Source organism: Lissotriton helveticus, chromosome 11 (genome assembly GCF_964261635.1).
Source record: "Lissotriton helveticus chromosome 11, aLisHel1.1, whole genome shotgun sequence".
Classification (NCBI taxonomy): domain Eukaryota; kingdom Metazoa; phylum Chordata; class Amphibia; order Caudata; family Salamandridae; genus Lissotriton; species Lissotriton helveticus.
This window is the reverse complement of record NC_136072.1, coordinates 155,439,380-155,464,361: the sequence shown is the minus strand read 5'-3', so window position 1 is coordinate 155,464,361 and position 24,982 is coordinate 155,439,380.

Here is a 24,982-nt window from a genome sequence, read left to right as displayed (position 1 = left end):
AGCATATTTATGTAAATAGTGATGACCATAATGATTAAAACAGTACATTTCTTCATAATTTGATGAACCTTGTAAATAATCATGTTCTGTAAATTTTGCTGACATTTCTAAATCTGACATCATATTATTAATAGTTTCAAAGTCCCAATCATCAGAGAAAGTACTAGGTGATACAAAGTCACTTAAGTAAACATTGAACTGATGTAGATATTTCCAGAGTTCGATCGGGCCATAGATTTCGTAATCAGTAGCGTCCCATGCTACACCACCAGGTATAGGAATGGCTGTGATGTTTACTGATGATAGTTCTCTTTTTTGAGAAACATCCTTTGCCACGCAACTTTTACCACGCAGTGCTTTTACAATGCAGGTTTTATAACGAAAACCATTACAACGCATTGCACTGGGGGCGCTCTAGGATAGGGAATAGTTTTAATTTACTATCCAACACCTTCCCTACTATCCACGGGGACCGGAGTTGGAATAGTAAATTAAACTATTCACTATCCAGCACCCCTAAGCGCTATGCGTTGTAACAGCATGCGTTGTAAAAACTGCGATGTAAGAGCCTGTGTGGTAAAAGCATGCGTTGTAATGTCATACATCCCTCTTTTTTCAATGTGAGAAGATCTGTGAGGCTTTAGGACCAAGTTGATGTTCTGACTTGCTGTGTCCATTGTACTATATTTTCCATCAATCAATCTACCCAAACTTAAAACCAAGATGAGCCATAGAAGGAGGAAAAGTACACCTAACACAATCCATAATTCAATCCATGGTGAAATCAGATATCTTTCTTTGAGTTGATGAAAGAGTTTAGTAATTTTTTCTTTGAAAGTTTTAGTTGCTGGCGTTTCTTCATGTTCACTTGGATCATCAGAAAAGTCATCAAAATTGATGAAGTAGCCAGATGCAGTTCTGTCAATTGTTGGGATTGCTTCCAGATTTTCATTAATCTTTGGATATGTATGTTCAGAGGCTACATCATTGTAGACAGGTGTTTCTTGACGAACTGTAGCAATTTGGGTTTCAAGAGGCACAAGTTCCATGGCTTTGTTGCATAGTCCTTTTTTATTCACTGCAGGTTTATCAAATGTGATTAGTCTCTCAGTTTGAACCTCTTGGATTGTAGCAAGGTTTGGTCTTCTGCTACTTCTTGGGAGTCCACTGGGCCTACTACTTATCATTGGCCACATGATTGTGGTTTTACCAGGTTGATGGATACAACTTTGTTCTCCTTTTTACCAACAAGGGGCAGTAGTACTACTGATCTTGTTCCGCTGACAGCTAAGACAGGTACTGCTTTTCTGTAAGAAGGCCCAAATTCCTTCTTCTCCGCGATCTTTTCTCTGACCAGATCCCCAATCTTTGGAATCCAGACAGGTCTTGCTGGGACAGGTGGTTTTTCTTCAGTGGCCGTTGGCTTTAGCTTTGTGTTACTTAGACTTCTTCTTGTTTCATTTAAGTCCTGTAAAACAGCCAATCGATCTTTGATATCAAAGGTTTTTTGTTTCACCACTGAAGTCTGACAATTGAGATCGTGTATGATCATTCTAGTACCAAACAAAAGTTCGTACTGAGTGATACCTCCTAGAGAATTTCTTGGCAGATTATTAAGACTATGTTGGACACTTATTAGATGTTTGACCCACCCGTCAACCGAACCTAATCCCCTCGCTGTTATAGATTGCTTTTTGTCACGGTTTTTTCTCTCCACTACAGCATTTCACACGGGATGGAATGGACTAGAGTACCGCAATGCAATGCCCATGCTGGCCATGGCCTCCTTGTAAGCTCAAGAGCTAAATGCAGGACCCTGGTCAGAATGTAGGATGCCAATTGCGTATGTGGCGACAAAGACTCGCAAATCTTTTATAACAGTTTTGGCGTCAGCCGAGCGCTGGGGCCACATCTAAATGAATCTTGTCTTAATCCTTATGGAGTCGCATCCTTCCGTGTGGATGTCTGTGTATAGATAGCCTAATGCTGTCTAATAGAGGTGTCTGGGCAGGTGTCTGGTCCAGTTCACAACTGCGATCTCTGTTGCAGTCCCGACAATTCATTGCAAAGTTATAAATTTGCACGTTCATCCCCAGCCACCAGTATTGCGATTGTAATTCTATTAGAGATTTCAAGATCTCTTGGTGCCTCAGACTCATTCCCATGTTTGCTTCTTGAATCAAGTAAGCCCTCCGGTTCGTGTTTGGAATTACTCTATCCCCACTCCAGGGATTTGAGCAAAAGGAACGGAGTTCGCATCAATTATGTATGTATTGAGTGGATAGTTGAGAGGTAATGCTGCATAGTCGCCTTTTAATGAGGCTTTTTTACTGCCAGCATGGTTTCTCCATCTATTTGTTTTTTAGAACGCTTTTTTGTAGCTACGGAAGCCGGTTGAACAGCTGCCGCTGTGGCTGTGTTAGCCAATGAATTCTCTGCAACGTGAACGCCATCACGTCGATGACTCTGTGTATGTATCACGTGAGTCTTTTGTAGTTCTTTTTGTAAAAGAACTACTTGTTCCCATAGCTTTTTATGCTTTATTGTTACACCTGTCTCATCTTTGTACCCGTTTTTAATCCAGGTCTGCATGTTATTATTGTAAGACTGGACGCAGTAATGCGAATCGCACACTATTAGTGTGGGGAATTCGCGATCGGCATTTTCAAGTGCCATCTTTAAAGATCTTATTTCAGCTCGCTGAGCTGTACAGTTTCTGAGTGATTCCGTTTTAGTGACCATCGGTCTGAATTTACCTAAGCGCCAGCGACCTTTGACAATCGTGCACGCAGCATTGTAAATTTGTTTTTCCACAACGTAGTGTTGTGCAAATCTGTCCATGTAGATTACACAGGTGTATTGTTCTAGAGGCAGAATTTCGATCGGCAGAGGATATTCATGTTCGTATTCTAGATCTTCTAGCTTTTTCCTTTTGGGATCAAATGCATGTTTCACGTCTGTGGCAGCAAGAGAATTTTCCCATTGTATCCATTTTGGATCTAAAGCTTTAGCATTCGGAATGCCTGGTCTTGTTACTGCCTCAAGGGCTGATACTGCAGTTAAAACAGATATGCTCTTGCTAGGGCTAGGGCTCTTTCTTTTGCTACAGCAGTTTGAACCGCAGTCAGAATTATTTCAGTAGAACTGAATTTTATTTCAGCTAGTGTGTACAAGTGTGATTTATAATCTATTGGTACAGTTTCTCCCTCATTAGAGGTCAGGTACGGGAATCCGCATCTTCCTGGGATGACTCGGAGTACAAGGTTGCGTTCGTTTGCGCGTGTTTGCAGTTTTTGTTTTAGTTAACATGTCTGTTTGTATTGATCTTAAAATTGTTGTGTGTTTCTGAGTCCAATTGATTGGTTTGAAATCAGGTTTTATTAATTCGTAGAGGGGTTTAACCCTCTCTGCGTAATTTAGAATGTATGTTCTTCCAAAATTCAGGAAACCTAGTATTGATTGTAAGTTCTTCAGCGTTTTTGGAGCATGGAGTACTGCACACTTCTCTAAGAAGTTGTCTGCTAGGCTTTTGCCTTGACTTGATAATTCATATCCTAAAAATAGGACAGTTAAGTGGGCAATTCGTGACTTTTTAAAGTTGAATTTGTACCCTTCAGCTGCGAACCCAAGTATTATGGTGTTCACTCTTTTCAAGTGTGTCTCCAGGTCGTCGTCTGTAATATAGATGTCATCGACATAAGATAATGCCTCATCATCATACATTTGTAGTAACTCTGTTACCCTTGCTGAGAATAAACCTGGGCTATTCTTGAATCCCTGTGGGAGACGACAAAATTGCTTTGGGCCCCCATACAGGAGAAAGCGGTCAAATACCTGCTTTCTGGTGCTATATTTTGACAGAAGAAACCATTTGAAATATCAAATGTAGTTTTATATTTTTTGCGCACGATATTATTCATTAGTGCTGCACTGTGTGAGTTTTGTACTGCAAATGTTTTGCAGCAGGAGTTTAGGTGTCTGCAGTCCAAAACTAGATGATATGAATCGTCTGGCTTGGAGACAGGAAACAAAGGATTGTTCATTTGTGAGGTGCATGTTTTCACCCCCTGATATTCAAGTTGATCTAAGATCTCCCTGACTTGTTTTTTAGCTTCTTGCTTAACAGGATACTGCCTCTGTGCAGTAGGTTGATTTTTTAATTGAATTTTGTGGTGAGGAGAATCCTCTTCCCATCCTACATGATTTTTATATAATGCAGGGGCTTGGGCTACTGCCCATTTTCTTGCATATGTGTATTTTTCATGAATTGGAATGTGATTTGAGAAGGCAGGCATAATCATCTCTTCGCCATGTGGGCACTCCCTGACAAACTCTGGTGGCCAGTCTTTCTCTGCTAGAAGGATATCATAGACTTTAGATAGGTTCTCCCAAAAGAGACCTCTTACTTTCCTAGTTTTGTCCCCTTCTATACGTAATGTTATTTCGTATATTTTATGAGGCATGCTAACTCTGGTGTCTGCAGTTTCCACTTGAATGTATTCATTCGTGTCCACTGTCTCCAGAAGATTCATCAGGATCTTGCGAGCTATGGTCACTTCTGCTGCGCTGTCTAGCATCATATGGGCCCATTCTCCGTTTTTCAGTGGTGTCCTCAGAATCCTCGCCATGTTTTATTTTAATACTAGCTACCTTCTTTTTTGGAAATTGTAATTTTTTACTTTGATGAGCAGGTTCCTTGTCTTTGGACTTGACGTGCTCTTCTTTGTGTTCTGACCGTCCTCTTCTTTCCGATTTCTGTGAGGAAGTCTGAAAAGATCGAGAGGGACGTGTATCAATATCATGATATCTGTCAGGTTTTCTCAAATTGTCCCTATTTCTAAGGTTGTATCTTTTTTCAGAGCGCTCTCGTTGTGGAGACTTGCCCCCTCGTTCTGGAGATCTATCTCTCCATTAAGGAGACCTGAAATTGTTTTTCTCTGGGAGTGGTTTGTTTATTACCTTCCAACTTCTTTTTTGAAGTATTGAGATTATTCTTGATAAATGTTTTTTCAGGATTTTCAGTTAGTTGTGGTTTTAGTGGTTTCCCACCCAAACTATCTCTACCTAGTTCTTCATAGGATTTTTTAATTATTCTGGCAAGTTCAAAAGGTTGTTCTGCTATATCTGTTTCTTTAAATTTTTGGCAGATCGCTACAGATGCTGCTTCTCCTTTTATTTTGGCTAATACTATAGCCGAGACTTGCTTAAAGTCTTTCAGTAATTTCATACCTAGAGTTAAAGCAGGTTCTGGACCGTATTCATTTTGAATCTGTCTTAGTACGTCTGGTATAACCGCCATGGACGGAACACTGTGTGTTTTTGTGTATATCGAAGCAAAAACTGTGCCCCAAGTGTCATGTGGTGTGATCCCCATTGGAAGACAGATAGTCAGAATGCTGTGTTTCTCATTATGTGTAGTATCAGGAAATACTGCCTCTATTTGAGTGATTTTTTGAGCTAACCAGAACGGAATTTGTTCCTGTTTTGCGGGTAATTTGCCAATGACTGATTGTATAGTCTGTGGTGTAATTTTATTTGTGTTCCCCTGGTTAGGGGTGTGCTGTGGAATTCTAATTGCTGGTTGGACTGTTGAAGTCCGCATGACATATTGGACCGATTGTCTATGTATTTTAATTAGTTGTTTTAGCTCAACTAAAAGTTCTCGGTCTGACATTTTTTCAATGTCGGGATGTGGGGTGTAGCCAGCTAGAACTGGCCATGTGGCTCCAGGTCTACCTAGTGGACCGAGCCTGGTAATGTGATTTTGATGTTTTAGGGCGCCATTAAACCAGAGCAGGTGCTCTTAGTATGTTAGTGGAATTTCAACGTCCTCGAACGGGGCGTATTCCTCTGGAGATTCATCTATTTTGTAATAGTGAAACTCGCGTGTCACAGCATGTGCTGCTGGAAAGTGTATCCAGGAATAGAATACCTCTGTCTGCCGATATTCATGGGCCTCTACCACAAATATGACTGTGCCACCTCTTGATGATACTCCATTTTTTATAAGCCTATAGTTATAGTTTTTTTTATATTGACCGGGATGATTATAGCATTCAGGTCATCATTTTGGATAGTTGTGTCATCCGCTAAGAGTTGAGCTGCTAAAGCATCTCTTTCTCTTTCCTCTTCACTCTCCGTCATTTTACTGACTGAAAGGTTTTTTGTTGCAGAGCAAGTTTCAAGGAAACAAAGATTAGGTGCACAATATTTTGGAACACTGTATCCTTCAACGTTGACTAAACCAAAACTAATACATTGGAATCTCTTCCTACTAAGTTCCGGCGGATGTTAAACTTTTACCCACTCCAGACGTCTATTGGAGTTTTTACGGGAAAAAGGGGTCTGTGTGAAAAGAACGACTGAGTTACTTTGGCATCTAGCGTTAAATTATCGCCTTACCAAACGTTGGGCGCCATGTGGTGTAGTTCCTATATTCCCAATAGGCTCTGAGCATTGTAATAACATAAACGATAGTTTAGACGTACAACTGAGGTCGACTAGGTCTCTATTGAATATATTAGACTTAATTATGAATGCCAGCGAGCTCAGAGGTCACTAGAAACTTTCTCGAGTAAACAAGGAGGTGTTAACTTCCCTGAATAGATAAGAAGGGATTAGTTTCTGACAACCGCATAAACATGACAACTTTGCTCCCTCCAGAACATGGGTACTCACAAACTTTCTCTCGGGGGCCAAATTTACAGTGTGGTTTGTGTCTGAGGGCCTCACCGGTGGGGGCGGGGTCAGTGGGGAAGGGGGCAGGGCTAGAGCAACAAAAAAAACTGTGACCATGAGGTTGATCACAGGTCTCTGCAGCGGACGCCTCCGTCCACTGAGCCACCAGACCCGGCATACACACCTCTCTCTCTCTATGTCTCCCTACCTCTGTTTCTCCCTCCCTCATTTTCCCTCTGTCTCTCTGGCTCCCTCTGTCTCACTCACTCTGACTCTCTCACCCTCTCTCTCTGTCTCCCTCTCTCTATTTCCCTCTCCCTCGCTCTATTTCCCTTTCCCTCACTCTATTTCCCTTTGCCTCACTCTATTTCCCTTTCCCTCTCTCTCCTTCCCTCTCCCTTGTTCCCTCTGTCTCCCTCTCTCTCCTTCCCTCTGTCTCCCTCTCTCTCCTTCCCTCTGTCTCCCTCTCTCTCCTTCCCTCTCCCTCACTCTGAGGTTTCCCTCTGTCTCCCTCACTCTGAGATCTCCCTCTCTCTCCTTCCCTCTCCTGTATTCCCTCTGTCTCCCTCTCTCTCCTTCCCTCACTCTCAGGTCTCCCTCCCTCTACCTCCCTCTGTCACCTCACCCTGCCTCCGCCTCCCTCCCGAGCTCCAACAATTTCCACCCCTTTGGCATTTATTTTATCTGCTGATTTTTTTAAGAATGGCTGCAGCGGAGCCACGTGTGTATATTTTATTTACCTGAATGGATGGTAAAAAGATACATATATATAATTATGCTGTTGGCCTTCGCTAGGGCAATACCATTAACCGTTCCCCAGGAGCAAAGAGAATGTCCCCCCCCCCCTTTCCCAGACACACAGTCTCCCAGTGTGAAGTTTTTGAAAAAAAACTATAAGGAGCTGTATCCCTGAAAAATGAAGGGACCAAGAAAAACCATCAAAGAAGTCCCAATGACAGTCAGCAAGGAGGAGGCCGCTTCCCAGGACAGTGCAAGCTAAAATATAAAAGGAAACAACAAAATATTTCTAAATCCATGGTACTAATATTTTAATGAACATATACAGCTAATTTAGCAATTGTGCACCCTTCCAGGCTTACTTGTAGCAAGCCCCAGGCAGGAATGTGTAGGATGGTTTCTTGAAAATAAAAGTTGCATAAGTCTTCCTTCTGAATATCGTGAAAAGCAAATAAATAACGCTGGTAATAAAGTGCAGTACGTACACAAGTTGTTCAGGGAAAAGGAAGGCGTGTGAGCGCCTCTGTGACAGGATTATGAAGGAAGAAGAATGCGTAAACAAAAAACAAGAAACTCGAATGTCCGAGTATATGCACAAACTTGCGTGTTGAAAATAGTTGAAAAAAGCCTCAAGAATGTTAAACTAAAATCTGGCCTGGACTAGTCCGCAAATCAGAGAGTAATCCAGGAAGGACCCCCGCTAATCGTTGACTGTTTGCACTGATTAACGGGGATGCATAATCGCTCCCAGTGGAGGTACTCGAGCAACAAAAAAAAACAATGACACGCACTTCCCAAAAGTGTCCTGAAACTGACAAATGCTGAACAGATACGATAACGGAAATCTTCTTGTGTTCCATACACACGCTGGGAGGGAAAGGGGATTGAGGCAGGATACAGGAGGAATGGGGAAGGCACTTCCAAGGGTAATACTGGATTGACCGCCGAAACAAAATATCCAAAGAAGCAGGCACGAGCAAAGGGGTTTAATGATGAAGTTCACAAAAGAAGCTAAATTCCAACATCCAAGATCCACGAAAGCAGAAGCAGGATATCACATGATACCACAAAAAGGACGGCTGGGCAGAACACGAGAAACGCTGAAAGGCAAGGAGCGAGTGACTACAGCTGCTGGTTTAAATCCGCCTTCTCACCTGACCTGTGCATAATCGTACGAGAGAGTGCACAACGCCCCTTTTTTCCCTACTCTTTCTGGGAGATGTAGTGTACCTACGCTGCATACAGCCTGACTCCTGACATATGTACCTTTGTGAATATTTGTTATTAATGAAGACAATGGAAAATGGAAATGTGACAGCTTCCAGGCGCGCACTAACACAGCGCCACCCGAGCACATCACAGGTCTTTAAAAGACCATTGGCATGTTAATGAGGCTTTGTTCACCTCTCAGCGCCCCTGCAGCCCCACTCTGACTATGGCAGTCGATAATCGCCCGGCCCCCACAGAGCAGCAGAGTCTCTGAGTCGAGCTCTGGTTGCAGACACCCTTTAAAAAAAAACAACTCGGGTACGATGTCTGCAAGGTCCGCGGGCCGCCAGGGAAGGCTTGCCGGGCCGCCAGAGGCCCGCGGGCCGTACTATGAGTACCCCTGGTCTAAACAATCCAAGAGCCATTTAAAGAGGCAGTCTACAAATAAGCCTAAATTGTTCAGTGGAAGATTAGTGCTTCATTAGTTGGGAGAACAGTGTGCATTTTCAAACTCTTTGCTATTTTGCTACTAGTACTTAATTTATGAGTTAATATGTTCCAGGGCCCAACGTTTTATGAAGTCGCCTATGACAAGTGCTGCCTAAGGTGCTGTACACCATGGCTGCGCAGTCCAGGTTCCAACTCAGGACTCTTAATCCTCCACAAGACTATCCCTGCCCCTTTAACTCACTCTTCTTCTTTTTCCTCTCTGCATTCTCCTTTTGTCACTATTTTCCAATTTTCTCTTCCTTCTTTCTTCTTTCCAATTCTCAGTATTCCTCGCACTTGCTCTGGATCAAAGTTTGTTGAGAAAAAGTATGTGCTGGTCCCCAAACATGAGTGGAGGTAGGCCCCACCTGCAACCACCAGCTTAAATTAGGCACTGGCTATTAGTGTTCAGAGGGCAAAGGTCTTTGTTCTAATTTGGCAAACCCAAATAATGATTTTACTGGCCTCCAGAAGACAGACTCCCAGGCGGCTGGGAAATTAGGGCCTGATTACAAGTGGATCAGTATATTCAAACCTGTGCTTATCTCTCCGTTTATGCACTAGTCAGAATTATGAGTTTGGTTGTATTTAATGCATCTGACAATTATCAGATGCATTAAATGCCTCAACCTTAGTTACATTTTGGCAAGTCAAACCTGCTGAAATTTAACAGGGGAAATGTGTACAGTACTTACTGTACAATGCAGATTTTGGTGCTTTAAACACCAAAATTAGCATGTTCACCTGCAGCAACTCATAATAGGTTATATTGTTTGGACTCAATTAAAAACGTACACCGTGGTATTGTTATTTATCCGGTGTGACAAATAGCACCTATTCTAGTAATCAGGCCCTAGTCTAAAAAATCAGAAACAAGGAGCAAAGAATGTGAGAAAAAAACCTTATGAAAGAGTTGTGGTGCACCCTTCTTTGATTACAGGAACCTTATATATGAAGAACAGGATTAGACAACAAACAATAAAGTCTTGTATTTGAATTACAGAACAGGCTTTGAGTTACTTGCTTTCAGTAGTCCCTTCAAGTCATCCTAGAAGGTTTTGTGGATGCTATTGAGGCTTATTTTCTAAACTAATTCCATTCCAGAATATTTGTTGAAAGGGCAACTTTCCCCAGAACAGTTCATGTTTAATCACTTACTCCAGACTTGGAACGTGTTTGGAAAAGTTAAACATTCCCAAAGTATTTTAGACCTTCACAGTCAAAGCCAATCGGTCTCAAAGGGGGTGGGGGTGGGGAGACAGGAAAGGATTGGTATCAACCTTCGGGAAGATGGCAGAGTTGGCACTGTAGGAATTCAAACTCGTGATGACCTGCTCTACTTACAAATGTTTTTTTATTTAGTACTTCTTGCACTGAAAATATTAGAGACCAGATTTATCATTTGATTGTGTTGCCCATGCGTCGCAATATTTACGACGAAGTGACGGAGTGCAGCGTTAGACTTCTTGGCTTAACACTGCACTCCTCCACCTCAGAAACACAGGGCTTCACCATATTTACAACAACATGGTGCAGCCCGGCGTTTCCCCCTGCGCTGGTGCTAAACTAACCTGCCTAAGGCCAACGCAGGCACCCTTGCACCATAGTGCAAGGGTGTCTGCATTGAGGAGAAGATTGTTTATGTGCAGGAGGTCTCCCTTCCTACACATAAACAATCCTTAAATTACATTTTGTATTCTTTATGTGTGCTGCTTAATGCAGCACACATAGAAGTTGCAAAGCATCATTTTATTCATTGTTTTTGTGCAGGAAGGTGACCGTCTGGACCCTGTCCATTGCGGACGCTCCCACACGCTTCCTGCTTTCAGAGCCCGAGCGTGACCCGCCTTCCAGCGCTGACTGAAACCGCAGTGTGGTATTGTTTTGCCTCGTATTGCTAGCGCTTTCAACTGTATCTAGCATTGTTTTGCCTCGTATTGCTAGCGCTTTCAACTGTATCTAGCGCCGACTCTCGCCCTCGGATTTGCGCATCTGTGTAATTCTGCAATTTAACTCCGAATAAGAGTAGCTGAATAGAAGGTGCTGCCTAGTATTGCTGGCTTTAAACAGCATTAGCGCTCTTTGTTTACTATCCCTCGAACTTCTGTGGCCTCTCTGCCCCGTTTCACGTTGCATTCCCATTCCCCATTGCTATTGGTGTATACTCCCCTGGCCCGCCTACCCTCCCCGATACCGCCTCCCAGCTGCCCCTCCCACCCACGAACACTTAGCTGACCTCCCCCCTCGCATCGCTGTGACCGTCTGGACCCTGTCCATTGCGGACGCTCCCACACGCTTCCTGCTTTCAGAGCCCGAGCGTGACCCTCCTTCCAGCGCTGACTGAAACCGCAGTGTGGTATTGTTTTGCCTCGTATTGCTAGCGCTTTCAACTATATCTAGCATTGTTTTGCCTCGTATTGCTAGCGCTTTCAACTGTATCTAGCGCCGACTCTCGCCCTCGGATTTGCGCATCTGTGTAATTCTGCAATTTAACTCCGAATAAGAGTAGCTGAATAGAAGGTGCTGCCTAGTATTGCTGGCTTTAAACAGTATTAGCGCTCTTTGTTTACTATCCCTCGAACTTCTGTGGCCTCTCTGCCCCATTTCACGTTGCATTCCCATTCCCCATTGCTATTGGTGTATACTCCCCTGGCCCGCCTACCCTCCCCGATACCGCCTCCCAGCTGCCCCTCCCACGCTCCGCCCCCTCCACTCTCCATTTATGTCTGATGGTCCCACGCGCAGCGTCCACGCGCTACGGCCGCTCCGAAGGTGCGCCAAAGGTAAGCCCGTCTACGCCCATCCGCGCCTGGACCGCGCCCAGCGCCAGAACCCCTGGTCCTCGTAATGTCCACCCCTCCCGTATTACTTACGATGCCACCACCCTCCTAGCCCTTAACCCCGGCCGTTCCCTCAACTGCGTCCAAGCCGCCCCTGGACACGCCCATGGACCCTTTTCCTGCAACTCCTGCAAGTTCGACGGCACCAAGAACAACTCCTCATCTACGAACTCACAACAGATATTCGACCCCAACCACCTACAATGCATCCTGCTCAACACCCGTTCGGTCCACAGGCACGCCATTGACCTCTGGAATCTACTAGACACCACCTCTCCGGACGTCGCCTTCCTAACAGAAACATGGATGAACGCCTCTTCTGCCCCTGACATCACCATTGCCATCCCGGAAAGCTATAAGATCATTCGCAAGGACCGTACCGGACACACAGGAGGAGGCATCGCTATCGTCCATAAGAAATGCATCCGCATCTCAACCAGCTCAGACGTCAATCTCGCCAACTCTGAACACCTTCACTTCCAGATCCACATCGACCCCAAGACCACACTCAGAGGCACCCTCCTTTACAGGCCACCAGGACCACGCTCACAATTTAGTGAAGACATCACGGACTTCATCACTCCACACGCGCTCCCCTCCGAGGATTACATCCTTTTGGGAGACCTCAACTTTCACCTTGAAAAGAACAACGACCGCAACACAACCACCCTTTTGGACAACCTCGCCAACCTCGGACTTAAACAACTTGTCACCTCCCCCACCCACATCGCAGGTCACACACTCGACCCTATCTTCACCTCCAGCAAACATGTCTCCTTCAGCCACACCACAGCTCTCCTCTGGACTGACCACAGCTGCGTTCACTTTACCTACAACAAGCCCACATCCAACAACCACCCCCAACTCACTCTGCAAAGAAACTGGAACAAAATCACCATCGACCAGATCTCCTCATCGCTTCTTCAAAACCCCCCAGCCCACTCCTCAAACCCAGACCAAGCAGCCACCAACCTCACCCAATGGTTATCCAACAGCGCCGACATCCTAGCACCACTGAAAAAAACGACAAATCAAACTAGGCAGCAAGAAGGCCTCCTGGTTCAACGAGGATCTTAAGAAATCCAAGAAACTCTGTCGCTCCCTTGAGAAGGCCTGGAAAAAAGACCCAACCACCAGCACCAAGGACGCCTTCAAAAACGCCACCCGCACACACCACCAACTGATTCGGACTGCCAAGAAAGCCGCTTTCAAGGACCGACTAGATAACAACGCCCACAACAGCAAGGAATTATTCAACATCGTCAAGGAATTTACCAACCCCTCAGCCAACTCCAACGACATCACCCCCTCTCAAGCCCTCTGCGACTCCCTAGCCTCATTCTTCCACAACAAAATTGCAGACATCCACAACAGCTTCGACAACCGACCCAAAGACCAACCCACCCAACCCCCTGCAGGACCCTCACCCCCCCTGAATATCCTCAATGACTGGAAGCCAATCTCCACTGAGGACACCATCCGTCTGATGAACTCTATCCACTCAGGATCCCCCACAGACCCATGCCCTCACCACATCTTCAACAAAGCAGACTCCATCATAGCACCACACCTTCGAGACGTCATCAACTGCTCCCTCAACTCCGCGACCTTCCCGGAAAGCTGGAAACACGCCAAACTAAGCGCCCTTCTGAAAAAACCCACAGCGGACCCCACCGAACTCAAAAACTACCGCCCTATCTCACTCCTTCCATTCCCGGCCAAAGTCATCGAGAAAGCGGTCAACAACCAGCTCGCCGCATTCCTCGAAACCAACAAATCCCTCGACTCCTCACAATCCGGCTTCCGAGCCAAGCACAGCACTGAAACCGCCCTCATCGCAGCAACAGACGACATTCGATCTCTACTGGACAATGGAGACACAGTCGCCCTCATCCTCCTGGACCTCTCCGCAGCCTTTGACACGGTCTGTCATAGCACCCTTTTACAATGCCTCAGAAACGTCGGAATCCAAGGAAAAGCACTGGAATGGATCACCTCGTTCCTCACCGGAAGAACCCAGAGAGTCCGCCTTCCACCATTCAAGTCCGAGGCCACCGAAGTCATCTGCGGCGTACCACAAGGATCTTCACTCAGCCCCACCCTCTTTAACGTATACATGAGCCCCCTCGCGGTCATCGCACGCCAACACAACCTCAACATCATCTCCTACGCCGACGACACTCAACTGATCCTATCACTCACCAGAGACCCTAACACTGCCAAAACCAACCTGCATGAAGGAATGAAAGAAGTAGCCGAATGGATGAAGCACAGCCGTCTGAAACTGAACTCAGACAAAACAGAAGTCCTCATCCTAGGCACCTCCCCCTCCGCCTGGGATGACTCTTGGTGGCCAGAGGCCCTTGGAAAAGCACCCATCCCGACGGACCACGCACGGAACCTGGGCGTCATCCTGGATTCCTCACTCTCGATGAACAGACAAGTCAACGCCGTTTCTTCATCTTGCTTCAACATTCTTCGCATGCTCAAAAAAACATTTCGCTGGATCCCCACCGAAACTAGAAAAACAGTCACCCACGCTCTGGTCACGAGCCGACTGGACTACGGAAACACCCTCTACGCCGGTACCACCGCAAAACTCCAGAAAAAACTCCAACGCATCCAGAACGCTTCAGCCAGGCTCATTTTAGACATCCCGCCCAAAGAACACATCTCCGGTCACCTGAAAAGCCTCCACTGGCTCCCCGTCAATAAGAGGATTACTTTCCGGCTCCTAACCCACGCACACAAAGCACTCTACGAAATCGGACCCGAATGCCTCAACACACGACTGTCCTTCTACACCCCCCCCCCCGCCAGCTACGATCCTCCAACCAGGCCCTTGCCACTGTACCTCGCATCAACAAAACCACCATGGGAGGTAGATCCTTCTCATACCTGGCAGCTAAAACCTGGAACTCACTTCCCACTCACCTACGCCTTACTCAGAACCACCTAGCATTCAGAAAGCAACTTAAAACGTGGATATTTGACAAGTAAGTCCCCACCCTTCTTCAAGCGCCTTGAGACCCTCTGGGTATGTAGCGCGCTATATAAATTTATTGACTTGACTTGACTTGACCTTCCTGCACATAAACAATGAATGGCAATTTGCAGTTTCTATCTGTGCTTCGAAAAGCAGCACACATGGAAACAGCAAAAACGAGGATAAAAAAAGCATTTCTCCTCATTTCGCCCTTTCAAGACCAGGTTTTCCCTGGTCTTAATTTTGGCGCTGCCTACTATTTATGCCACCCTTATAAATAACGGGCCGCATCAAAATCAATGGGTGTTGCGGTGGAATGCCCACCACAACATCCATTGCCCACCACTTTCATGCTAAGTGCAGTGCACAAGAGGGCCTTATTTACAAGGCAACATTAAGTGCCTTAACGCTGCCTTGTAAATAAGGCGAAGCCCCTATTGCCACTACAATGTCCCAAAAAGTAATGTTGTGGGGCTGATAGGATCTTGTAAATATGCCCCATGGTGTCATAAGGGCAAACGCAAACCTTAAGTCAGATTTACCAAGCCACTTTATGTGTCCCTGCGTTGCTTAGTACCAGGGTTGGATTGGGAATGAAAATCGGCCCGGGCCCACACAAAAAAAAATCGGCCCACATTTTCATAAACACTCCTCATATCACTGCGTTGGTGTAATCTTATAAAAAAAACTTTAGGAGGGGGGGGTAAAAAAATGCACGTGTTTAGATTGGTGAAACAAGTGAGGCCACTTCTACTCAGGCCCCTGCCCCCGCTCAGTATGTGCAGACATTAATGGGCCGGCCCGACAGACAAAGGGAGTGACACCTCTGCCTGGTGCTAAACGGAGGTAATGAGCGCCCATCTGCACCTAGAAAGGCCACTCAGACACCCCCTGGGCCGCTGACTGTATCAGAAGAACAGAGACAGCGCCCAAATAGCCCCCCAGACTGCTAAAAAAAACAGCCCACAGCAGCCCTTGGACACCGGCCCCTCGGGCATTGCCCGAATGCCCGCGTTACCAATCCGACGCTGCTTAGTACCACAAGGCAGCGCAAGTCACTGCCTTGTGTTACTCTGCCCTGGGAAGCCTTCCAATGCGTGAAACGTGGGTATTCCCTCGCATCCACCCATCAATTTGGGTGCATATCACAGATTTACCAAGACTGGTAAGCTTGGGAATGCATCAAAATGCTTCACCTCCCAATAGAGGTACAACAAGGAAAATATCGTTATTTCTCCTTGTTGCTGTTCTGGAGCAAACGCCTCTAAGGATTGTTTTTGTGCAGGAAGGTGCCTCCCTCTTCCTACACAGAAACAACCCAGTCTGCAACACAGGCACCCTTGCACCATGGTGCAAGGGTATCTGTGTTGGCACTATTCTGCTCTTAGTGCGCCAGCGCAAGGAGAGCACAGGAATGCACCATATTTAATAGATAGAGTGCTTTTTTACCCTCTCCATTTAACACAGCGCTGCACGTTGTCTTGCTGGCTTGCACTGCAGCAAAGTTGAATTTATCAACCTTCAGAAGGATGGCACAGTTGTGGTAAGTGCATTTGAATCCATGACATGCCAATCACCTTTGTTTCAGGGGACAAGTGTTAACCTCATGGAACCCTCCCTCCTACAAGCTAACTGATAGCTTCACAGCTGCTAGGAAAATGCACCAGAGAGAGCTTTGTTTTTGCCACATGAAACACTGTTTGATGAAGAAACTTTAGACAAAGGACCTGATTTAAAGTAAGGTGGACGAATATCAGTCAAATTGGAGAGCCAGTAGCCCTTCCCCCAAACTTGAAATCAGGCCCAGAAATGTTTCAATTCATGGCTTATGGATAACAAAAAAGTCATGCTTGGATTATAAAACATGGTAATCTCACATAGAAATTGAGAGTCTAACCCACCAAGCTGCTGACTAAGACTGAGAGTTAGGTCTGTCTTCGCTTTCCATATCTCTGCTGCTAGACAATACAATGTAGATAGATAAATGAGAAAAGGAACTTGATGAGGGTAGTCCATTGACTAAGGAGCAAACTGATCCTGAGGATGCTGGCTCTAATCCTGTTTTTGACACAATATTATTTCCATGTCTCTGAAATTCACAGTACATGATGTGTAAAACATGTAGGGAGAATGGAGACAGTAAATCAAAGCATTAAAGGCAGCCATCTTAGACATAGGCAAAAGCAGTGGATAAGGGAATTGGCATACAGGAGAAAGAGGTACTTTGAGGAATTCATCATATGAAGATGGAAAGGTGAAACGGGAATGTGAGGAGAAACAGAGGGGCATATTCACAAGCCCCTATCGCCACCACAACATCACTTTCAGTGACGTTTTGGTGGCGATGGGAGCCTTGCCTTATTCAGAAGGCAGCGTTAAGTGCTTAACGCTGACTAGTGAATAGGCCCCCTTTTACGCTGTGTTTAGTGTGAAAGGGGCGTGCAGTGGGTGTTGTGTTGGGCGTTCCATCGCAATACCCATTGAGATTTACGCTGCCCCCTCCTCACAAGGGCAGCGTAAATAGGAGCTAACGCCAAACTTCAGATCAGGAAATCCCTGGTCTTAAGTTGGCAATACGAGGAGAAATTCTTTATTTCTCCTCGTTTTTGCATTTTCCATGTGTGCTGCCGTGTGCATGAAGCAGCACACATGTAAGTTACAAACTGGCATTTAGGTTTGTTTATGTGCAGGAAGGGATACCTTCCTGTACATAAACAAACCTCCCTGCTTGCAGACACCCTTGCACTCTGGTGCAAGGGTGCCTGTGTTGGTGCTAAGTTGTGAAACTTAGCGCCATTGCAGGGGGAAAAGCAAGGCTGCACCATGTCCTTGTGAATATGGTGCAGCCTTGCATTTCCAAAGTGGCGGAGAGTGGCGTTAAGCCAAGAAGCTAACGCCTCTCTCCGCCACTTCCTTGTGAATATCCCCCAGAGGATGAAAGGAACCAATGGCCGGGTAGGGAAAGTAGTGGTCAGTTGCTTACCGGTAATCTTCATTACTCAAAGTTCTACTCTTCCCTAATACAGTCCTTACTTAGTAAGCTCTAGCTCCTCCTACCAGATGCATCGCCAAGTTTAAAATTAGAGTTTCCCATTCCTCCACTATGTCTGCCCACCTGTTACTGGTCAAATCGAATAAAACGAGTATAGTGCCAGCCTCCCATCCTTTAGTACTGAGCAACATGAAACCGTCCTTGTCTCCCCCAGGGATGGAGGGATAGGACAATGTGACTGTGAAGGATACAGGAAAACTCAGAGTAAAGAAAAATGCTGGTAAGTAACCAGACATTACCTCTTCGTTCCTCCTCCGCGTCACAGTCCTTACCTAGTGAGCAGATGCCCAAGCAATTAAACTGCTTCACGAAAAAAAGGGTACAAACTCAATAAAGTGAAAATGTATTCAATAATCAAGATCACAGCTGAATACAGAAAATAATATCTTGGGTCTGATCATTTACGGAACCCAGAACCAACACACCAAAAGCTGCTGTAGTCCTTCCATCAAAAAATTAACCTATGTTGATTCACAAAGTTGATCAAGGAAGCCCAATTCACTGCATTACAGATCTTCTGCATTGTAGTCCCCTTGAATGCCGTCCAAGGGACTGCCATACCTCAGGTAGACCTAACATGGACTACTCCTGGAATGCTCTCAACGTTTGCTTCACAAGCAGATACATTAGCATCTACTCAACGTAACAGTGAAAGGTTTCAATACTACTTTGAGCAGCAAATCCAAAAGTCACAGAAAAAAAATCAGATCTGTTTTTTTCAAAAGTCTGTTTGCTATCCAAATAAATTTGAAAAGCTCTACCAACATCTAAAATGGAAAGTCCACTCCTCATCTAATTCTTAAGTAGGAAGAAATATATCCTCTGAACAATGAAATTAAGGCATCACTTTCAGAAACAATTGTGGACCTGGACGAAATATCTGGAAGGAACTTGAGAAACTGTTCAGAAGTTAACAAAGAACTCAATTCCCCCACCATTCTTGCATATGAAATGACCACTAGAAATAAGCTAAATACTTTATCTCTACATGCTCCTAGGGCTCAAACAAATGAGACCTGCCAGACTAAGGGCAGATCCCAGGAAAGTAAGGGGCTATGACATATAGGCCTTTCAGCAAAAACAGCTAAGTAGTCTTACAACCAAAGGAGCTACATTTAAAAAATCTTACATTCCTGCCTTCAATATGGTTCTTAAAATAGAGAGCACCAAATTCCCATAGAAGCCCATGTTAACACCAGAACATGGGCTTCTATGGGAATTAACAAGGGCGTATTATCAAGCCCATTATCGCTGTTTTATCGGCAGTTTCCTGCCGATAAAACTGCGATAATTTTAACACCGGTCCTTGATAATATGCCCCCACGATATTTGTACCATTCGATACTTTTTACTCGATATTCTTTCTTGGCACACCCAAGTGTACTTTTATTAGTTTTTGGAATTCCAAAGTCCTTAAGAAATCGGAATGAAAAACGGCTCATGGCACAGTTTTCCATGAGGATTCCTGGAGAAATTATGTGAGTTTAATTTGAAATGCTTTCCCTCAGTATGGAGTTTTTCCTGGTGGAAACTCTGCAGAGGAAAAATGGGTTGCCCATGCAAATGCACGTTTTCCCCTATGGAGAAAATATTTCCCCTACATCTTCTCCAAGTTTACACCAGCACTTGGCTGAAGTAAATATATGACCTTTTGCAGACTGAGTATGGAAACGTTAGTACCTTGGAAATGCCCATACATGTACTTATCTATTGCCTTTTGCACAGTTTGGAACATAGTCTGAATATTGATGTGTAGAGTTTCGCTTAAAGCTGAAATATCTCTGTTAGACCTGTCAGCCCTTTGGGTGGTCCCTTCCTATTATTTATTTATTTTGTCCCCTTTTGCCTCCTAACTTTTTTTTTCCCTTTTTGTCCACTGGAATTTTTGGCGTTGTCCTAGGTGCTACCTTGCGCCTCTAATTTTTTTTTTATTATGACCTAGCTGCCCATACAAAATGGTGGGTACAGAGACACAAAATGGTGGCTGGCAACTGCCACATTTTTTTTACCTCAGCGGCCAGTGCCATTGGAATACACTGGGAAGGCTCTAGAACCTTCCAGCTGATTCTAATGGCCAGGGCCCAGTCTATAAAAGGGCCAGAACCAGGGCGGCGATTTTGTGGGGAGTAGCCAGAAAGAGTCTGGAGGGAACCTGGTGAGAAGTAAAGCGGTGGCAAAGGGAGGAAGGCGCACTGATCCTGGTTAGATCGTCCCTAGGGTTGGCTGTCCTGGTTGTAGATATCGCCCCTAGTTGCTGACTGAGCCCTACCACTGGTTCGTTGACATTGTACCATCCAACCTTGGTAACTTCCCTAGAAGCAACGTCACTGATCTTCCGGTGAAAGGCGGGACATTGCCGATCTAGGAATTACATCAGGAAAGTCATCAAATTGGGGAGAGACTGTCCCGTTACTTCCCTTTTGCGCCTTTCAACACTTGAGCAGAAATCCTGTAGGGAACCAGGCCGGTGAGGGACATCCGACCCGGGAGGAAAGGAGGGCGAACAGTGGTCGGGTGGTTGTGGAGTATGATCCTAAACCCCCCGTCCAGGGCCCCTTGTAACGTGGCTGCTGTCCGGAGTTATCGGGCCCAGTGACCGACCGGTCTAGTCCCTCTGGCCATAATCCTAATTATCTTGTGGACATAGTACGAGTGGTGTGGAAGGTCGGGCGAATCTCCGCCACTGTCCCCAGGACTTTGCTGGACAAAACGTAGGGGGAAAGTTAAACTTACCTTAAGGCGGCTGGCCGCTGAGATCCCCACCACCGAGCGGTATCCCCTGCTGAGAACTGACAGCGTCAACGGGCCCCTCATTGAGGAGATTGGGAGGTAGGGAGGGGGCCCGGTTTTGGTCTGCAGAGTGTGGGTTCCCCCTGAGGAGGCACCGCGGGAGATTGCGCGCTCTGTCAGGCGAACGCCAGAAGAAGGGGGCAGGAGGAAGAGGAGGCCGGCCTGCATTCCACACCCACCCTCTCTGACGAGCGAGAGGAGGGCGGGATCGGAAGCCGAGAGCAAAGCAAAGCAAACCGCTGTGTATTCCCGGCCCAAGCAGCTGCTGGGAACCTGAAAACCCTGGGCTGGCGGCAGATTGAAGCAACAGGAGAGCGAGTGGAGTGAGCGGCTCCAGAACCACACAGCAGTCACTTGGAAAGATCGTGAAAGTGTGGTTGGGAGCCCCAAGTACTTTAAGGGCATTGTTGCCACCTCCAGAGTTAGCGGAGTCCTCCTGAGAGACACGAAGAAGTACAGCAGAGAAAGGGGAGGGAGGCCTTTGGAACCCTACTAATTCTACACAGACCTGCAGGAGGGGAGCATTAAGCAGCAGTAGAGGGGTCATTGTGGGAGAATTGTCGAATACACCAGGGTTTTTCATAAAAGTACTGTGAACAACTAACTGTCAAATCTTATGCCCTGGAGCGGACTTCTAAAAGAGTAAAAACGTTGCGTAATTGTCTGGAAACACGAACTGAACCACAATTGTGAGACAATTTAGGATTGTTAATGTTAAAGGTCTAGATATAGTAACAGAATATAACAGAACTGTCTAGAGCCTGTTTCTCTTCCAGTGGAGGGAGGGAAGGGATAGTGAATTGAGCCTAATTACACTGCTATTCCACAACAGAATGTGTGGTTAAACAAGAATTGCCAGAGTACCATGATTCTATGAATCTGGGAAAGTTTATAAAAGCAAGTAGCTTGAATGTAATGATCTAAATGTACATGTGGCATTAGATCTACAACCAAGAACAAAACAAGAAACCATCTAAAAAGAAAATATAAAGATTTTCTACTTTTCTAAGCACGGTCTGGCGTTTCCTTTTTGGTGGATGGGCATTTGGTTACTACTTAAGTATGATGCAAGTGTGACACTGTTGCCTTTGAGAAAGTCTTTTCCACTCTGAGCCAGGCTACCCTATGTGGACTGGTAACCCCAGGTCCAACAATCTCCTTAATTACAAATTTGCATTTCTAAATGTAAAACATGTGTACCTTGACCTAAATAATCTAACTATATATGTAAATAATCTCATTCTGTAGCTAGGCACACATGTTGCATCACCCAAATCATGTTATGTGCATTGAGGCAGTGATTGCTGGGGCACCACAATGCATGTCATTGCCGGCTCCAATCGTGCATCCCGAAGATAAATCTAGATGATAAGATAAAATAAATGTTTATTACACATTAATTCTGATACAAGCAAGCAAGGAAACACTGGGGTGTGACGACCCAGCATCACTTCGGAAGAAGGAGATAAACAAATATGTATGACACCCTTCTCTGAAGCAGGACTTTGCATGGCCTGAAATGCACTAGAGCATTGACTGTAAGCACTAGACGTGTAGATTATTCATGATTAGCACCAAACAGGTAGATTTTGGATTGAAATAAAAGGAAATTGACAGTAAATGCAGGATTTTAATTATGAATGCCAGCTAGCTCAGAGGTCACTAGAAACTTTCTCGAGTAAACAAGGAGGTGTTAACTTCCCTGAATAGATAAGAAGGGATTTGTTTCTGACAACCGCATAAACATGACAACTTTGCTCCCTCCAGAATAAGGAGTATATCTCCAGAGTCGCGGAAACAATAGACAGCTATTTCACACAGTCAATCGTGCATGCTTAGTTTCACCAGAAGTGCAGAGAAACAGAGAGACAGGCGTTTTCAATAAAAGTTGTTATTTATTGAGCAGTCCTCTTTCTCATGCAAGAGAAGTGAATTGCCACAATTGCAATACTTGTCATAAAGTAAAGTGCGTACAGTAAAAGGAGTATTCTGAAATAATACTGTAAAAGCATTTATATGGTTTCCAAGCCATAAGATACTTAAAACAGATAAAATATATACATAAATAAAATCATTGTCTAAACGTACTCAACTGGTGCTTCTAAGATACGCCTTCCCCGGTGTACCTAAACTAAGCCTAGTACGTGGGAAGGAGTAAGTGAGCTGCAGTTTACGTTAAGTTAGTTTTTGCCAAGAATCTGAATCAAGAATTCTCTAAGGATCTAATCAGCTCCGTACCTTGGTTCACAAAATAAGGGAGGTCTTGTATCTCTATCTCAGGACTCGATCTCCCAGCAACCCGCAAGGGTGACTGGAAACACTGGAGCTGGATTTCTTGGCAGGAGAAAAGACAGAGTCTCTCTCAGTGCATCAATGGGAGGGTCGGCTTCCTTCGGCACTCGCATCAGCTGGGCGTCGGGCAAGTAGATAGCCGATCTGCTCCAAACCACCGTGTGTTTGCTTAAGGCAAATGCTGGTATATTTATACCTGGAAGGTGCCGAGTTTGACGTAAGGTTGGACATAAGACGTCACTAAGAACTTACAGTTCTTTCAGGACTCCAGGAGTTCTTAGACAAATCAAAACAAAAGCCGGGGGAATTCCTGGGCTGCTGGAGGCTTGGTTTGTTTAAAGAACGCGTTGTACTAGCTAGGAGTTTATGGGAGTAGCCTTGCAGTATTTGGACTGCATTGGTTATGACTAAATATGGATATGATTCTTATGCCTTTATAAGGATATGATTTTTTATAACCACATAAGGGCATGAATCGGGAATATTTAAATAGGGTCCTAGATACGTTCACAACACCCACTCCACGTATAATGTCCATCATTACTAAATACTAAGCAATACTAAACATATAACGATGCATGTGTTTTCCAACCCACCCCAAAATACATAAAATGCATTTGAAATGGTAGATACACGAAAATGAGTATTTTACTGTACGTTTTCAAGCAGAGGTAACATTCAGTTAATGCATATATGGTACGTTGGCTGAATGATTTTGCGAAAATTACATTTATGAAATGGCTCTTAATACAGAAGAGAAGGTCGAGACCATTTCATCACATATTTATACAAGACTGAAGATGTGCTAGAGGCTAAGTCAAAATATTGTCTCTAGATAGTCTAAAAATAGAAGTTCTGTTCTCTAAGAATAGTTCTACTTTAAGCAGAGTTCCATGTGCTAAAAAAGGTAAATATTTTGGGAACGGGAAAAGCATTTCGCTTTCAGGGCAAAAAATAGTTCCAAAAGTTTTTTAGGAGTTCAGGGAATGCTGTGTGCTCATGTTTTCAAAAGTTATTCAAAAATTATTCTCGTTGCTAGGAGAGAACATTAACTCAGATAGGCTGGCAAAGAATTCGTCTACAACAGTAGGGGAAAGTTCCACATGGTTTAAAAAAGCAGAAATAGTGCACATGTGAGACTCATTGCCATCATCGATGTCTAGATTAGCAATGCTCACCGAAGGTTGTACCTGTGTGCCGCTTTCATCTCGTACCTCACCGCCACCTAATCGTAATGGTGAGGTCTCAACGAATGCCGTCATCAGAATAGGTAGACGCTGGGGATAACACGTTGCATGAGCCATTACCGAACCAAGCAAAGTATCGATATCCATAGGTACTGCTGATGGTAGTGTAAGACAGACGTCCAACACGCATTCTTCTCCGCATAGCAGGCATCGTAGAACAGGTAAGATGCAATCTTGCCAGATTGGTCTGAATGAAAGAAACCAGGTAGTATTCAGATCTCGTAGCTTCGCCAAGCCGAGGACCTTAGTAATCCTTTCTCGGTATCTCATCGCTAGGATCGTTTCTTCCATTGTTGCCTGGGTTTTGTCTATAACTTGACTTGCCATATCGGAGCAGAAGGAAAAAAATTTAATTCCTGCTACGAGTTCCAAAAGAAGAGGCAGGCCACCGAATACAGAGTGCATGAAATTCGGGAAGATGTTCAGGACTGCTTCAAAGGGTGCTAATAGTCCCGAAAAAATTGTCTTAAATACATGTGCCATGCCACTGGTATCAGACATGTCGAATATGTTGAAGATTTGACCTAACATTTCTACGAAATGCACGGGGCAATTTGTCGATAATAGTGTATGTATCTCTGCCGCTGTCCTTGCAACTTGCAGATCATACATTTCTCTAGACGAGGTTAAAGGCACAGTTGTCTGTAAAAGAATAGACTTC